Source organism: Psittacula echo, assembly GCF_963264785.1.
Source record: "Psittacula echo genome assembly, chromosome: 1".
NCBI classification, from domain to species: domain Eukaryota; kingdom Metazoa; phylum Chordata; class Aves; order Psittaciformes; family Psittacidae; genus Psittacula; species Psittacula echo.
Genome location: NC_137735.1, coordinates 108,971,874 through 108,986,912, shown reverse-complemented (window position 1 = coordinate 108,986,912; position 15,039 = coordinate 108,971,874). Strand labels below are relative to the sequence as shown.

At 36.7% G+C, this 15,039-nt stretch overlaps 1 protein-coding gene across 1 annotated transcript in view; it reads right to left on the bottom strand.

Annotated features, from left to right (window-relative positions):
• ATXN10 (ataxin 10) overlaps nucleotides 1–15,039 on the bottom strand; it is a gene marked incomplete at both ends in the record, with an annotated part of 107,696 nt that overhangs the window by 1,562 nt on the left and 91,095 nt on the right. The window lies entirely within an intron of this gene.

The following is a 15,039-nucleotide window of genomic DNA, read 5'->3' as shown; positions in this document are numbered from 1 at the left end:
AGCAGAAGCAGCTTTCTTAATGTAAGACCAGATCCTGCCTTCACAAGCTTATATTTTAAGAGAGGGGAATCAGTAAACTGAGTGCACAGGAGACAAAAAAAAATAAATTAAAAAAATGCATACCTAAGCACAGTGCTGCTTAGGTGCTGAAAGAGAATAGAGAAGAGACTGAAATGAAAAGCACATAAGGAATCCCCAACAGAGAGTGTAGTTTAGATGAAGAGCAGCTTGGACAAGCTTCACAGGAAACGTACATGGTGAAGGAGCAACCCTTATTGGCATGAACCAGTGAAACAGCCCCCTGCCTTTTAACAGCAGTTTATATTTTTTTTCACATTCAAGCAGCCCAGAATGGAAAATAAAAAATTGGCAAAGCAGTAACAACCATAGGGCTTTTTTTTTTTTCTGACAGTTCTTCAGACTTTGACAGGAAACATGCTGCACACCTCCTTCATTTAAGTTACATAAACCAAGTACTTCCACTGAAGATTATATTTGAGTACATAAAACAACAATAAAATACCAAAGAAATAAGACTGCTTATGAACAGGATCTCACTCAGCACCTCCAATGGTGAGAATAAATGTCAGAATAGTGAAATACGCAAGCTGATGAATGCAGAGGAACAAAGCTGATACCTAAACAGGTCTTTCTGAGGTCTGATTTAAGGCATTTCACAAGTGCCAAAAAAGTAACATGAAGTTCTCCCAGTGGACTGTGAGAAACATGCTACCATCCTCCCTGGCTCTGCTCCTACAATGAGGCACGACTTCTCTTGTTCTGTTCCTAAAATACAGCTCTGCATAAAATACAGCACTTGCATAAAAGAAAACCTCCTAAAAAAGTAAAAGTAATTTTCAAAGAGTGAAAGTTCTCAATCACACAAAGTGACACACAGGAAAAATAAAAAAAGTACTCAAAGTATTTTTTGTGGGTATTAGCCATGGGAATAATCCTGTTACCATCATCTTTATGTCCTTCAATACAAAACCACTGCTAAACCCCACAGCAAATGATGTTTTCCTATTATCATATCCATTCATGCTTACATAATATCTCAGACATCCCCATTATCTTATGAACTCTATCATTATTATGGCATTTATCATTATTGACTACTGTAGCTGAAGCTGCAAAATGGTTTCAATAACATTTTCACTCATTCAAAAACTCTTTTCTGTTTGTAGGTTTTCCATTGTAAATTCAGTCATGAATATGCATGATTTCCCTTGTTCGCATGCTGTGTGAGGCTAAGACCTTTGGATGGCTGTGTGCAGACCTAGACAGACTTAAGTGTCAGCAGAGATTAAAGCTAGTCCCCAGCTAATATTCACATTACCCTCTTGCTCCTCTCCAAAGATAGAGACACAGAGAGAAAATTAAAAATATTCTAGAGTCTCTAATCCTACCAACACTTTAAGCACTTTATTGTACACTCAGCTTTAGAAAGAGAGCTTCTAAAGTTTCCATAGTTACTACAAATAAGAGCATGAGCCTGTTTGTTGTGAAACTGCATAAAAGAAATGCAGTAAGCACAGTAGATCTGACTGCACAGACTTGTCTAGATGTTTCCAACAGGACGTATTACACTCTCAAATTAATTAGTATTATAGACAAGTAAAGATTACAATCTTTCTGTCACAGTGCAGAGGGCATACAAAAGAAAGAAAAAATTCATTTTATTTTGCAGGAGCTTCATTACCAGACTACCTGTGTTTAGGGAATGAAAGCAAACACTTGGACATGTTTATAGCAACTCTTTCAAAATGCTTCAGTACTGTATGCTACGGGATTCCTATGTTACTTTGACTTATACAAACAATAACAAAACTGAATCAACTTGCCCTGTGTTCCACACTGATATAAGATCTAAATACAGTGACTCAAAATCTGTCATCTAAACTCTTGTGGGTTGTAACTTTAATTGGCCGGGGCGGGGGGGGCGGAGGGAGAGGAATACAGGGAGAAAAGAAGAGAGGCACCCAATCTGCTACCAATCTGCCCTAAAGGATGAAATATTTTACTGGCACCTACATAAGCCATGAAAACATGCCACTAAATCCTGTGGAAATTCTGCCACTGACTGTGAAGGGAAGTTTTAACAATTCTCTCATTTTTCTTCATATGGATTCTGCTACAAGAGGTTGCTAGAGTTAGTGCTTGCAATCGCAGAGTGACTGTCTTTTAAGTTTAGTGGTGTGTGAAAATACAACCGCATACTGTCAGGAATCGCTAACCAATATCCTATTGTGATGCATTACTGGAGAGGAGGACTGACAAACTATTTCCCAAAGAGAGCATTCCAGCTTTTTATTCTCATATTGGGAGATCCAATTTGGACTAAATGTTATTGGCCATTGGCTATTGCAGCCACCAGGTCCCTTATGAATAGTTCCGTAAAACAATTTTTATTCTATGGATGAAAGGTAGAAATGCAGCAACGCATAAGTAACCCGGTAAGTATGTTGCTTAAAAAAAGCAAGTAGTTAAGTTTCAAATGTTAAGTATTATCATTAATATAAGATACTGAAGAGTGGTGACAAGGAGAATGAAATATATCTGTTTCCTTAAGTCCCCTTAATGGTTATTAATACTAGAAAATTTCTAAATATAACATCTTTGCTGGAGAGTTTGACTCCTTACATAATGTAGATAATTATTTTCTTTTTAGTTAGACCATTTCCTGCGTTACAGTTAATTTTCAATAATTAAATGATTACTTAGGAAACTTTCTCCCTTAAGAATCATTTGGCCTAATGAGAAAAAGAGTACATTTTAACTAAATATAGGAAGAGGTACAAAATCTTATAAAGACGGATGACCCACAAGAATTGGAACCCTAGTCAAATGGGCTGTTTATGCAACAGTGAAAGCCACCCAACTTCTCCCAGTGCTTTTCTGGAACAGGCATACAGGGCTAAAAACCAGAGATGATGAAAATACTATTCTAGTTAATTATATTTCTTCCTGGTCTTCAACAAGTAATCCAATTATCACTAAAACTTCTGTAGACAGGAATGAAATACGAGAGTGACACGTTAGAAGAATCACTTCCACTTACAGACCTGACTGGACCACACTGAAAAGACATAAAGCATTTCCCCTTCAATTATTTCAGTCTTTTCAAGTACTTTTGTTTCACAGCAACTTGAAGATAATTCTTCTCACCATTAAAAGAGGTCTCTAGACAGCTACCAAAACTGTTAATCACAGTTTGGGTCAATGTGCTCTGATTGACCACACGTATTAGACAGTTAGGAGCTTTGTCCCTGCGAGTCAGCCAAATTGCTAACAAAGTTACAAGTTTCTTTGTGTTGAAGCTTTTAGTAGTTTTATGAAGTCCAAGAAGCTGTACAAGATGATACAAATTCCTTACAACTTCTTTACATTTTTTAAAATAACATTTACTTGTGCCTAAGACATTACCCCAAAAAAGTAATCACAGAAAATGTAAAGAACTAAAGATTTTATCTTAATTGATTTACTTAAAGAATTTAATTAATATTTTTACAATTCATACTTTGGACTCTATTTATACCCGATATTAAATTGTCAGCATGAGAAAACCTCAGGAATTCAGCGTATAGAAACTTAAAAGACTCTGCCTGGAAGGTAGAATAAAAACGTCTAAAATATTTCAGTTGCCTTTATTTATTCCATAGCAGTTAGTATCACTTACAACTGCAGTCACCTCATTCTGGATTTTAAAGCTAGAAACAGGCAGTGCTGTATCACCCAGGAATGTCTTCTCTTTTTCAGACTGACCTGGCTCTTGCAGAGCATACAGAGCACAACTCATCTAACCTAAAAGCCTCCCAGGTGGAGAGGCACCACTGGATGCTGGAGGAGGCATTTATTACTGATCACACTTTCTAGAGATAAGATTTGTAACACTGGGGAACCCAAAGCAGTGGTTCATGTCTACTACAGGTAACTCTCACCTGGTCCAAGGGATCAAAAGGAGGGCTGGACCACTCACCGCCAAACAAGCTTCTATCTTTACCACTACGTGGCAGCAAAGCTTCACTGGACGTGCATGAAATCAGATGCCTGCAGCCAGACCTTTCCTACTCCTTATCTAGGACAGGAAGGCCAGGGTGTGCTGTTGACGCTTACTGCAAGCACCCCCCATAAAATCTGCTTCAGGAAAATATTTTGGTAAAGAGAGAAAGCCTATCCCCCAAAACCTGAAGAGGGGTTTGCAGCTCTAATTCCACACTGTAGAAGAACATTGATTTGTCAGAGAAAGATCTCAAAAGATACTGCCTCAGAACAGACAAATGTGCAAAACTACTCAGTTTAAAGTAATCAAATTAGTTTCAGTAATAAGACAACATTTTCCTTAATTCACAGCCAACACAAATTAGGAAACATTCATAGCAGAAAATAACTGCACATTAATGTTTTGCTTTTTTTTTTTTTCCTCAAGCCTTCACTAACGTCCCACACCAGTAAGCTATCTCATCTGATAGCAGACAAACACCATCTTTCCGACTAACTGTACTTGTATCAGTCTTGGAACGTCCTACCCATCACCTGTCGTGATGAATCCATTTCTGAAAGTGTGCCATCTGGGATACAGGTTTTCTTAAAATGGGAGTGGTATCTTCTGTATAATCAACTGATAGGCATGTTATATCGCATGTGTGACTTTCAGTGAAAATTCACTCATTTAAGGATCAATGGCCAACAAATACACTTCAAGACCAGGATAGATGATTAAACCTCTTTTGTGCAACACTTCTGCACAGAACACAGATGACACTGGTCAGTCACTCTTGAAATCAAGCCTGTCAGTTCTGTTTCATGTACAAGATATTTCCATGCCTTTTTCAGAAAGATGTACTATGAAGACTGGGAGATTATACTGTGTCCCTAAATAAATTGTTCCACTGGGCAAATATCTCATTTATTACAGCCTGTGATCTATTTCTGGTTTATATTTGTTTAGAATTGTTTCCAAACACTAATTTTCATTATAGAAAAAAAACCAACCCAAAACCAAACAAAACCCCAACATTCACAGATCATAATCAAGGCACTCAGTAAGCATCTTTTGCATGAACTAAAGAGAAACTGAGGGAGATACTCCAAGCTTTGCATAAATCTCGTAAGGAGATTTGTATTTTTCAGCATCCCTTCTGAAGCATAGGCACCAGACCTATGCAACAAATTCTGCCAAAATTTGCTCTGTGGCTGATTACAGGTGTAACAGTTGCGAGCACCTTCTGGCTATTAGGAATTCAGAAAAAATGAAGAAAACGAAAAAAATAGCAAGCTCACAATATTCAGTTGCCCTATCACTTCTAGCTATATTCCCACAAGTAGAATCCAAACTTTCCATGTTATTCAGAACACATTTTCAGCACTGTCCAATTCTGACATCCAGAGTCAAATTATGAGGCTCATTCATTCATGAGGGATGACTGCTTTTAACTACATACTTCAGTGATATCCAGCTAAACGGTACCCAATGTTCATTAAAGTGCTGTTTAACACTTGAGATTTTGGGTTACAAGACACTTCTTACCTAGAGCAAAGTGGGGATTTTTCTCCTCAGATCACTTGTCTTTCCAGGTTAACAGATCACACAAGACAACACAGAACAGTATTTTACACCCAGACTGCTATTACTCTTTAATGCCTACCAACTAAACAACCTTTAAGCCATATTCGATGTGCCTCCTTTCATGCTCTGTGGGACTTAAAAGCACAGTGCCAGCACACCTTAGTATTAAACACAAAATTTTGGTTAAGTACTCTGAAGCTGCAAAAGCCATAGTACATGTTTAGCTATGCCAGGCTATTTCTAATAGGTCTCTTATGCCAAAACTTACAGAACTTAACAACAACAAAAAAATAAATTAAGCCATAACCTCTAGTTTATTTTACTTTTTCCTATACTCAGACTTGCAATACTAGCTTAAAACCATGAATATGACACATTCATTTTTGCTGCTTAGGCTGCCAATTTGTTTTTTAAATTATGACCTTTTTAATAGAAACCCATAATATATGAGTAACTATAAATCATCTGGTTTTACAAAAGAAAGGATCACACACTCTTGATCAATCTTAAGCTAATGCTCCATAGTTATTATATTCTATTTTTACAGTTCCTTCTATTACACTAATTCCTCTTTAACAATTCATAACAACTAAATCTGTTATTTATCTAGAAGAGGTACCAGCGAGTTAGCAGGTGGTTACATCAAAAAAGAAAAAGCTTCAACTGCTGTTACCTGTTAAAAATGCCTCAGCTTATCTTCTTATCCCATTTACAGAAAAAAAACCCCGCAAAATTCCATTAAGCTGAAACTCGTGTATCAAATTACTATTAAAACCTACCGCAAACATTGAGACGTAATGCACTAAAGCATAGGGGGATGGAAATGTGTTCACAAACTGATTAAATATCAGGCAGAGCATAGTAATTTTAAATTTCCTTGGACATGTAAGGAAAAAATCTCCACCTACACGCAGGAATATATTAATGTGCATTTATATGGATACATATAGGAATCAAGAGCTTTTCTAAAACGCATTAAAATGGAAATTACAGAAGTAGAAAAAAAACCTTTCAAAATTTTGACACTAAACTTAAAACCCCAGCCTAGTTAATACCTGAGATGTGGTCAAGCTAATTCTAATTTATCACACTAAGGTAGATGACAAGATAAGCTTACTCACAATTTGGACAGAAGCTCTTTGACTATACACATTCTCTAGAGGTTCGTCTATTATACAGATTCAACAAGGATCTCTATATCAGCTTATCTTTCAACACTGTTTTGAATGTTTTATTGATTCAGGGTCTCTGATTAACTTACGCATTAACTCCCACTCCTGCTGCTTTTGGTAATTTCAAATGTCACATTATGACAAATAATCAAAACAATGAAGGTAAACGAAACTCCAGTGCCAGTGTCATAGACACCAGATGATGTCCAGTGCATCCAAAGATAACAATGGTTAAATAAATGAGTGTTTTGAAAGATGCCACTAAATCATAACCAACTAAGGTTTTTCTCCCATGTTTTGCAAAAAAGCCATTAGCCAATTTTCCTGCTAAAATTTCAGGAAATGTTTGCATCTCCTTAAAGAAATCTCAGAACACCAAGAGGCAAGAACAAATAAGTAAGTTCAATGGAATGGACAGCAAATATATCCTTTGTGAGGAAGGAAAGGTTAGATTTTGGAAACAATTTCAGAATGCAAAAGAAGGAAGTCTAAACTGGAGAAGTGAGGGAAAATGATTTAAGGATCAGGAAGGAGATGCAGAGGACAATGCATTCACCAGCTGATGTTACAAATTGTTTTAAGGACAGTGACTAAAATATGGCTACAGAATAATGTCAGAATAAAGGTATTATGTTGGCCATATGACATCCGAATATACTTTGGAGGCATGCAAGAAACAATGTTAAGCAGACGGACTGAAATACGATAAGGCAGTCATAGAAGGCATTCCATTCTCAACAATATTTTTGAACCACTCCTAGCTTTATTAAAAAAAAAAAAAATAAAAAAAATCTTTGGGTCTCAAATTTCTGGTTCTCTGTCTCAGCCCAGAGGGGAATTTTTCAAAAGAAAGTCTACAGAAAAACCAAGCAAGCTGTTTGAGCTACAAAAGCAGTGACAGATTATCTATACATTTCTGTTGTTGTTGTTGCTGCTCCTGGTAACTAAAGATCCGCTTTCTTTCAAGAATTCAAGCCTGTCGTGGATTTAAATCCACCAAGAGGATCAGGGCAGAGGACAAATATGACAATATTTGGTTTAGAAACAGAGTTATTAACTTTAATTCCTCACTTTTACATGCATGAGTTGTACCTACAGAAATTACTCTTCTCAAAGGATTAGAAATATTATAATGTAATATTTGAAAAAACCTTCTTGCATTCTGTATAGTTCTGCTGAACTTCCTCCAGCTTGAAGAGGAACCCTGCACATTACATATTTCTTAATGATGGCAGCTGTCAATTACTGGAGCTGGATAGAAGGGAGGTACTGAAGGAACAAACTTCATATTTACATCTCTGCAAACCTGCTTTAGTATTTAGTATCATATACTCTCAAGAAAATTAATACTTCCCCTTGTGCCGAATTCTGAATTTCAGAGTTTTAATCATCTTTCAGATGCACTAAATAAATTGCATCCTGAAACGATGGAATCAGCAACCTGAAATACAACATTAGGAATTATAAATCTGCTAAATGTCCAAACACAAAATTTAATCTGTGGTCATTTCTGGAAAAAAACAGGCAGTGCTTTCATTTCTCAGAGCATCTTTTCCTGTCCTACATACTACAGTCTTTCTGTGGTCTTAAGTCTTTTTCATATTAGGAGAATGTCGTGTTTGACAAGAGAAAATCTGACCTTGGGGAACAGTGTGGATTAGTTATACAGCTACTAGATGTAGAATATCTCACAAGAAAACTTCACATTTTTGTTTTCATTCTACAGTAAACATTTTCTTGCAATCATATCAGAAGTGCAGTCTCTGAGTCAGAATTTAGACCTACCAAATATTGTGCTTAAGGTGGTTGGGTTTTTTGCTTGGCTCTTCACCTTTAACCAAGTTCTGTTCCAAAGAGTGCAATGCACAGAAAAGATAAACAATGGGTTAAGACATAGAAGTTGTATTATCCCAACTCTTTAGACATGAAGCCAGTGTCAAGAGGGATTTAAAGTAAGATTAGGTTACACAAGCGTCTCCTATATCCTTTTCAACAGGGTGCATGCACCTAGATCCTCTCCCTTCAAATAACCTCATTCAGGACACTTTATTCAAAACTGTTCAGAAAAATTCCACTTAGAATGGAATCCAGACTATAACACTACTGTAACAATACTGGTTACTTGCAATGCTTATTTCAAGACTGTAAAAATGCCCTGATACATAGTGACAAAAATAAGCACTCATGGGCAGATGACCTTCCCAACTAAAACCAAAAGTAGGGTTTGGGAATAGGGTCTTTCCCCTTTCACCATGAAAAATAATAAAAAGGTTGAAGACTCTTAGGAATCACTTAGGAAACTGGTCCACTACTGCAGCCAAAAGAAAACCAACCAACCACCCTTATCATACAACACTGAGGGATTCCCCTGAGAACTACACAGACCCCTAGGCTCCATTAGTACCTAGCAAAATACAGCTATGAAAAATTCACAGTAACTTGCCGCAACAGGGTAGGATTTGGTCCACTGAATAAGGTGAAAGAAATAAGCCCCTCTCAGCCTGTTCTTGCTCAATGAATGAACACTTGTATCAGTTCCAGCTTCTAGTCTGACGAGTTCATCTGAGTATTATTATAAGACATAGAGAAGGAGCTAAGGTTTGTCTTATTCCACAAACCAGAACTCCTCCAGTCTGTGTCTAAAGAAGAATTCGCAGCACACAGGAGTTGAATTAGTCTGAACTGGAGAATGGCAGTACAGAGATTACTTCTTGCTTGACCTTTTTTTTCTTTGTTTTCATCCTAGTTCCATCTATGGTAGTTGGCTTCCACTCAGCTGATATTTTGTGCTGTCTTCAGCACTATGAAACTAAAGGTTCAGGTCAAGAAATTTCTGCTCTTTACCAGAGCTAAGTCCCATTCTTTCACTGCTGAACACCACTGCGGGGTCACTAAAACCTTACCATCTACCTTTTTTGTTAAAGTCATAGTGACACAATCAGTATTGGTTTAGAGAAAATAAGATTCTAATAGTGCTTTGTCTAAGGATAAGGGTTGCAGCAGCAGCAACCTGCAATAATGCAAAATTGAAGCCCTCTAGCAAAGAATACACTTCCATTTAGCCCACTTCAAACCTAGTTGTGCAACAAAGCAATTATCAATGGGATGAGGAAAAGAGTAATTTCTTCCAAGTGGCCAGAACTCGACTTGGCATGAGGAAGTCATGATTATTTTCATCAGTAGACTAGGTCCTTTGCACTGACGATATCCATGGAAATAACATGATCTTATGATGTATGCTTATGAAAATACAGAATCAAATGGGTCACCTCCAACTACTAAATGTATTGGCAGTGCCTAAACCGAGCTTTCCAAAGAAAGGCAACCATTACTGATGTAACAATTATGCTGTATTTTCTTGCCACTATACAGGAGATAGCCACATTTATGTGAAAACGCTCAACTGTATAATGGTTTACTCTAAAAAGTCATCTTACACTCCTATTTTTCCTTTCTACTGGCTTCTATTCAGCTGTGAGGCATTTTTACAGCATGTGGCCTGTTTTAGGTTGCACTCTGTAACTTGGAAATAAAATGTGTGTCAGCTCCCCTGAAAGTCTTCACTGGCATTACACAAAAACAAACTACCACTGTTGTAGACCGTAGCAACTTGATTTCTTCTAGCTTCACCCAGAAGTTTCATGAACCACAATTATACTTGCTGCTGCCATGCAGTCAAAAGTATTTTTGATCTACCTCTCAGATGGCCTTCAGACTGAATATAAGAAGCAGCTCAGGGAAGGAGTATCTGAAAATGAACTTATGTTTTCTACATTTTGTATGGATATCCGCAGAAACCACATGTTTTTCTTTCATAAATACTTAAAATTCTTCCTCCTAAAGCATAGCCAGCTGGGTGTTTACTCATATATGTAAGGACATATATATGTGTGTGTACACACACACATACACACTCTACAGCAGGATATTTTTTCTTCACATATGACTGCACTTTCGGCTGACAGAAAAACATGCCTGATTAGGGGTTAATATAACATGGACACTTACATAAGGTCGTTCCAATTAAATTCAGTCATTCACAAAATCAATTTATCAATAGACCTACTGTAAGAATCTCAAAAGGGTAAGATTATCAAGTATCCTGAAAGAACCAAGAATATTCCACCTTCAAAACTACATTTTACTTCTGATTTCCAAGTTTTACCACTAGTTAACAGCTATTTCCTTGCAGTACTTCAGAGAATATGCTTTTTCTTAAACGAGTTATAAATATTTTTAAGGACAACCATAACATTTTTTTTTAAAAAAAGGCACACCTTTGTGTTACTCACGAGCATAAATGTTAACAAGTAGTGAAAACCCAGACAACTTTAGGTAAACTGAAAAGTCTTCTATAATAAACACATTAGTTTATTTAAAGTCTTTCATAAGCACCTTTTTTGTTTGACTGGGGTCAATAGTATTTTTATTAGAATGGGCTGGTCTTCCTTATGTTTGCCTTAAACAAGTGGAATCTGTGAAAGATCACCAATGAAGCTGGAAGGAGCAGTAAGAGCTTAGGATGAGGTAAAAGACAAGAACAAAAAGAAGGGCTCTTGTCTGATGCTAGAGCCTGTAAGAGATGAAAACGACGGTGGCTTATACAGCAAAATAGAACATATTTTAATTTAGAACACCTTTTCAGCCCAAATAACCTGAAAAGGAGGAGTAAATTTTTTACTGGTATTACCCAGATAGGCATCTCCAATCCACTCTCCTAATATGTGGCAGGTTAAGTTATTTGTTTTTAAAGGCAGGTTATCTAAGTAAAGCACAACACTCCAATCTTTTCAGAAGCAGAACAAGAAACTGAATTTTCAAAATCAGAAATTTATTTCATGAAAGAACCTCTCCTTAATCTAACGGCAAACAAGTCCACTTGTGTTTTGAAACACCCTTTTTAGTTTTGAATACAGAAGCACAGTTATGACTAGGATACAGGCAATACAAGATGGAAAGATTTAAAGGGCACAGAAAAATTTAAAGTGACATTCAAACTTCCCTGAAGTTTAGCTCTTCATATCCCAACTGTAATGAACGGCATCTCCCTAGTCTCACTCTGCTTATCTCTTCCCCTGTGCTAAAAGCCTAATAGCTAACAGTTAAAAATCTGGCATCTTCCAGCATTTCGCCATTGAATTTACTTGGAACTATGCAAAATTATAGTAGCTGACAATATAAAATACAAATTCAAATAACTGCAAGAGGCACAGCAAATTTTCTCTTAAGTGTCCATAATCACCTTCACGTCTGTTATTAATGAGGGTGGGTCTTTTTGTTGCTTTTACTCATGAAATATCCTGAAGGAAAAAATACTATTTGTTAGCATGAATGTAAAAGATACAAATTTGTCTGAGATGCAATTAGACAAGGTAACAGTTCTCCTAAATTGGGCACTGAAAGATGAATTCAAACTGAGTAAGTTAAAGCAATCCAAACATGTCAGTTGAACTTCAGCTAGCTATCTCATAAGCTATAAACCTTGTAATATTTCTATGCACATTATAGAACTGTTCAGGATCTCAAAGGATGCAATTTTAAGGTAATGACAGGTTTACAAAGGAATTTATTTTAGGATAAGATCATACCCATTTCCTCTTTCAGTATGCTTCCATACACTACAAATAAAGAGATTTATCAAAGGATTTCTCCTTTCAAAGGTAATAAAGAGCTCTTTTAACATTTAACATGGCAACCCAGCTTCAGCTGATGAATTGCATACTTTAGGGAAATTGTTTGGGTTTTTTTTTTACTGTCCAGAAAAAAAAAATCCTACCATTTTTCCACATAGTTAGATATTTCTTTGGAAAATTTTGTATTTGTAATGTGGAAGCAAAAAATAATTATTAAAATGAAGAAAATAAGAATATTGTTTCTAGTAGAAAACATAATGACATCTTAGCTGTGGAGCTTGAATGTCTCCAAAACAGATGAAGATTGAACAAAAATGTGCATCCCCAAAGACTTTACTAAGAAATCTACAAAGTTCTTATATAAAAAGAATCCAGATTAAACTTTTTCCAGACAGGTTTATCCAAGGAGAAATATGAGTAACACAGCCTGAAACCACAAAAACAGGCACTAGAAACAAGAATGCAAACAGAAGTTTCTGGACGTGACTTCCCTGAAGGAATCGTGGCTGAAGAGCTACACCACCTTGGTAAGATGCAGCACCACTTAGTGACCATGTCTGAATTTTCAGCAACTCTCTTAACACCCAGCTCAATACTTCCTTTTCATTAATCTTCCTTGAAAACAGAAAGAGACAAAATAATTTCACTCTGGATCACAAAGTTACAATGCAGGCAATTTTAGGATGTTGCAATTTTAAGCAAGTAGGCTTTCAAATCATAGTAAGAGCACTGTTCTGGTTTACAAGCATCACAAAATGGATTTGTTGCAGACAGGACTGTGTGCACAGAGGGAGGAGAGAAACAGTTGAATCCCTTCAAAGGAATGTTATGCAATGGAGCCAGGTACCTACATGCTATTACAGACTTGGATTGTGGTGTCTAGAAGTAGCAGAATATGCTGCAAAGCAGGTGAAAGTAGACAGATAAAAACTGCAAACTCCTATTTTGCTTTCTGCATAAGACATGCTGAGAATGCAGCAGATGAGCAACATCAGAGGCAGGAGAGAAGCAGGGGAGCATTAACTTCGTGTAGCACATGAGCACCTGGAATATCTCAAGGTCAAACCAAAAAACAGAGTAGTAGCCAGAAGTTGCACTCCAAAAGCTGACACAGCAAACTTCATCACACCAGGATAGTCTCCCCTCTGCCCAAGTGCAACTTGACTTTTTCACATATTTGAATATTGTATGCTACAGATCACAGGTGAAAGCTCATATTAAGAGGTCTAGTTTTATCTTTAAAAACCAAATAAACAATGTCTTATGCTCTGGCAAGAAGTTTATAGCACAACCATAAAATGTCAGCCTGTATCAAAAGGTGTAAGAAGTTCCATGTTGCTCAAAAAGCAGTAAAGTCTCCCATGGTATTTTATTTTCATTTGATTCAAGACCATAAATTACAACTCTATCCTTCGAAGGCTTCAAACTTTATCCTTTTACTAACAGCTAAAATGAATGACTGATCCTAGACAGAAATTTTAGAAGTTGTTGCACAGCCGTGTTTTCCAGCAAAGGAAGAGTAACTTGGAACCAAAACTCCCTACAGTTTCCTCAGGGCTGCTGTTCTGCTTAGGAAAATGTAACTTTCCCTCCCCTTCCCACTGTATCCAGCAGTATCCCTTACCAGAATTAGATCATAGAAGTACAACTCTGGTACTTGGTGCCCTGTCAAGAAACACACTGTCAGGTCTCCAACTACAGGAATAGTGATAAATATAAAAACCTTGCCTATAAACCAGTAAAGTGAATGACTCAGAGGACACTTAACACCCATTGCTCCTCCACCTAGCTTGTAACATTTTGCTGTCATCTGTCCCTACATTGTTTCACTCGACATATATATTTATAACACAGATAATGTTCTACAGCACACAATTTTGAGAATACTCTTTCACAACTTTGGTTTTTTATGCTACTTGTTAGAAAGTGAGCTTTTCCTGACAAATTAATTTAAAAACATGTTCCATGCGTTTAGTACAAGGAAAGCTCACATTACTCTAGACAGGAAAGGCATTTGATTTCCAGATGCACTTAACAGAAACTTACAAGAAGCTAATGATTAGATGCCAGAAAACAATTGCTCACCCCCTAGAATATACCAGCAGAATTACGATGCAGTTAATGAAGAGATGGATAAGTCTGCTTAACAACTGTTTATCTTCAATAATATTATCTGCCTTTAATAGCAATCTATCTTGGAAAGTCTCTGCTCTTAAACCCCAGGGAAAATAAAGTCCCAAATATGAAGCACAATGTAATTTATATTAAAATCTCCCCAACATTTCAGTCATCCGCATCACTAGTTCTCTCAATTATACATATTATCATTCCAGCTTACTAGGCTTGTCTCTATACTAAGTTCTCCAATCAGATTTAGTAAGTGTATAGAATTGATGGGGCACTTATTTCAGCCTACTGAACAGATTTCAGTTGAAGCAAAAGCTCTAAGGTCTGTTACAATGACCAAACCATAGTCTTCATTCAGATTTCTATTACAGTTAGCTCTCTGAATCAACATCTGTAAACTAGTAATATTCATTACTTTAGGAAAAAGAATGGAACAACAGTTCAAATTACTTTAGAATCCAGTTTATGAAAGCATATTTATGAGTTTGCTCACTTCTTAACCAAGCCTTTAAATACAACAGAAACTCATGAGGCCAGT